Below are 4,447 nucleotides of genomic sequence, written 5' to 3'. Positions count from 1 at the left end.
TATGTCAATAAAGAAAACGGCTTAACATGGTTTTACTTCTCGCTACTAATAACAACACTGATTTATATGATCAGCAAATCATTTTGAGTGAAAACTTATTAAACCGAATCTGGGTTTGAGAATCTGTTTTGCCGTACTGACAGCAGCCTTGAAACTGACATGAGCAAAACCTCATGATAACTTGTAAAATTTCCCAAACTTTCTGTTTATCTCCAGGTCTAAATGAAAGAATATTCTCATATTTTCAGTGCAGTCTCAGACTTTTTGTATTCCCACCCCTCTAGTTTCACCCACGGACACAACATTACACAACATTACGTTACATTGTCAAACAGCGAAAGTCAACATCGAGTTTACTCTCCATCGCTCACAGCGAAAAGCAAGAGCCGTGTAACCTGATATAGTGTGTCTGAAGCACGACTTGCTCGCTCTTTCTCTCTCTCTCTCTCTCTCTCTCTCTCTCTCCTCGTGCCTCCGCAGTGTGAAATCATCCTGCGTTTTATATATATATATATATATATATATATATATATATATATATATATATATATATATATATATATAATATAATATAATATAATATAATATAATCTGTCTCCTGTGAAACATCTATCACTGTACAGCGAGTGTCTCTCTCTCTCTCTCTCTCTCTCTCTCGCTGAAGATGGAGCACTTCATTTTCCTCTAGGGAAATGTGAACATGACCCTGTTTACTAATTAAATTGACTTACGTTCTAAGCTTGGCAATATATTGTACATTTGGTATAAATGTGCACTAACAGGAGATTAATAGCTATTAGATAAAGCATTTTTCATGGAGATGGTTTTTGGATTAAATACTTGGGCTCCTTACGAATAGCACATGCGTTCGCTTTACAAAACAGCCCTTCACATCTTATTATGAAGTGTCAAGCCTATTGAATAATTAATAAGTTGTTGAGAACTAAAGAAAGATAAACAAAAAGGAAAATAAGTCATCTTTAACTAGTGTGTAATGTTGCTGTTTGATCATGAAAAATCTCTGCAAAGTCACACAGTTCTTCTCTATATCAGTGTCAGTGTTTCTGAACTCCTGAAACGCCTCCATTGTAGTCTTGAGTTTCTTCCGGGAACGAACACGTCACAATATTCCTCATTATAATAATTCATACGCAGAATAAAGGGGCGGGGCCTGGTTGAGTTAGTTAGTAGTGTGTTAAACTGGCGGTTATGGGAAGGGGCGGGACATTTCCCAAACACACTCGAAGCGCTCGACCAATCACAACACACTGATCCAGCCGACCAATCAGAGCACAGTGTGCTTTTCAGAAGGAGGGGCTTCATAGAGACAGGAACTAAACAGAGCGTTACTGACAGACTGGGAAGAGAGGAGCTGCAACAATGGAGAATATGAGGAGAATAATCAACATTCAAGCAGGAAAACCTGTTCTAGAGCTCAAAAACAATATGGCCTCTTTAAAAAGTAACTCTGCAATAGCAATTTAGTATTATACTGTTTATTTAATTACTTTAGTGTCTATCCAGCATTAAAGATGGCCAGACAACAATATCCAAATTGCGTTTTGCATTACTGAAAATCTATCTGCTGTAAAAATATCGACAAATACTTGCATTAAGTACAAAATGACTGCATTTTTGGATTTGTTTCAAGCCGAGTGAGATGCTTACGTGGGCAGCATTTTAAGGCATTATGGGCACTTGTTTACAAAGGTAGGCAGGTTGGTAATACTTGCTTCTAACGTATTTTGACTACGTTATAAGCAAGCATCACAAGTATCTTACATGTATCTAAACAATCCCTGAATGCAGTGCAACAAATGTTTATCATAAATATAATTAAGTATAAGTTGTTAAGCAGGGCTTAAAATAAACTTTTTGCCACACCTGCCAATGGCTGGTTACTTAAGAAAATTTACTGGCCATAAATATTTTTTACCGGCTATTAAACAGTTTTTTTGCAGCCAGTTGTGACACCAACATTTTAGATACTAGTGAAAATTCACAATAATCTATTCAGATTTTTGATACCACAGTTAAAACTACTAGTCTAACTAGTATATACGTTTAAAACATCATTAAAGAAAATTAACAGTAGTTTTCAGGTAGAGACATTTAATAAAGTAATCAAATGTAAAATAACACTGAATAGTCTTTACCGTATGAATGAAACATCAATTAATCCTTATTAAAGTTTCAAAAGTTATTCAGTTAAGAGCAGCGAGTGATTTTTTTCTTTGATTAACATTAGAAACACAGACAGCAGGAATATTAGGCTACTGTCACTTTAAGAGCGAATGCACAGATCTAATATACAGATACTGTACATGTGTGTTCACTGTTTACATTCACTCGAGCCATAACCGACTGTGTTTACTGAGATACTCTCAGAGACAGGCATTTTTTGACATCATTTAGTGTGAATATGTCTAAGCGCATGAAGACGTGAAACAGAGCTCATTTCAGGATTCGCGAGCCGTCTGAGACGCGTCTTTCTGGCCTTGTTTACACTGTCAGTGAAATGTGACCCAATTCCGATTTTTTGCTCATATGTGACACAGATCCGATGTGTTCTATAACAGTGTAAACAGGGAAAAAACGCATGTATTCGGATATTTCGAGATCGGTTTCAGGCCTCATTCATATGTGGAAATAACGTCTCCGCGGTCTAAAGACGAGAGAAACCCCGACGTGCATCTGCAAAGGGACGAATGGCCCGACGAAATGTTGTGTCGTCGTAGGAGAGGAATGTGAAAATACGTTGACACAACATATTGTACACAACAACATTTCGGACCCACTGCTCCTCGTTAAAGCCAATATTTAAAGCCAATAGGCTTTATCTCTCTCACACACAATAACTGAATCATATGTGCAATGATGGCACTTTTCATAGTCCTTCGCCTCAAAATCATGGTGATGTTTGGCGAACTTCGCTTATATCGCAGAGCTAGCATCAAGAATATTTCGCGTCCGTCCATCTGTGCCCGAGAATTGAACCCTTTAAGCATGCGCGATGTTTCAGATAGTGTGGCAAGTGTAAACGCATGAATCGGATATGGGTCACAGTTGAAAGAACAAATATAGATAAAGGTATCACTCTAAAAACTGCTGGGTTGTGTTAACCCAATTTTGGGTCAAATATGGACTAACCCAACATTGGGTTAAAAAATGCAATTTAAAAATGGACAAATTGCATTTTGGACAAAATCAAAAATGGACAAAAATGCAATTTAAAAATGGACAAATTGCATTGGTTACATTTAAAAATGTAAACCAACGGCTGGGTTTGTCCATTTTTAAATTGAATTTTTAACCCAACGTTGGGTTAGTGCATATTTGACCCAACATTGGGTTAACACAACCTAGCATTTTTTACAAATCAGAATTGGGCTTCAAGACCTGCAGTGTAAACGAGGCCTCTGTGTTCGCGCTTCTGATGCACACTAAACTTCTCACACAGAGCGCGAGTAACAAATTGAGTTCTCATTTTGCGTCGTCTTGCACTTGAATAATCAAATTGGCGAGACTTAAACTTTCATGACATTGCCGTCAATCGTCCCGAGCGTCGTTCATGTTCTCACAACATTGCATTGTTAGAGTTCATAAAAATGTTATCGGCCATCGGGCGATCGACACCGGTTTCATACACTGATTTATACTCTCATTTGGAGCTTGGCGAGTGTTAATGTTTGGCGCTGTTGTTGAGTATTAGCACTGATAAGACAGTCAATCGTAATTAGATTGTTTGTGTGTGCTACAGGGATGTATTTTTATGGCTATTGTGGTGTTAGTTTAGTGAGCGATAACTTTGTTGAAATAGATTGAGTGTGAAATAAGTGCTATTTGTAGTTATTTCCTATGTACAACATTTCAAATCAGTCCGTTTGAGTTATTATGCTACTTTAGATGGCGGATTACTCTCAGATCTCTAAAGTCTTAATGAACTGTCAAGCCAACAAATCATAATTAATCTTATTTTTAACTAGTTTAAAGGGTTCCATCAAGCGCTTAATTTATTAAACCTTTTAGTTTCATGAGATCATTTTATGGATTTAGTTTCAATTCATTAATTTTGTTTAAATTCATTGTTAATTGTATGTATTAAGACACATACTTTATCACTAGAAAATAACCTGTTAAACATAAAAGAGTTATGTACACTGTAAAACCCAACAAGTTAACTCAACTCAAACCGATTAAGGAAACTAATTGCGGCAAACCATTTAAGTTTTAAAATAAATACATATGAGTATTGTGAACTTATATATATTGAGTCATATTCACTCATAATTTAGTGTTCGTTTAGTCATTCATTTTGAGTATATGTAACTTGAATATTTTAAGTTCATTCCATTAAACTTTTAAAGTAATTTAAACCATTTAAACTAACTGGTTTGAGTTCATTTAATAAATCTAATCAAGTCATAACAACTATATAGCTACTCAA

This window comes from Abramis brama, assembly GCF_963993115.1.
Source record: "Abramis brama genome assembly, chromosome: 13".
Lineage (NCBI taxonomy): Eukaryota > Metazoa > Chordata > Actinopteri > Cypriniformes > Leuciscidae > Abramis > Abramis brama.
The sequence above is the reverse complement of the archived record's forward strand: the minus strand, read 5'-3'. Positions refer to the sequence as shown.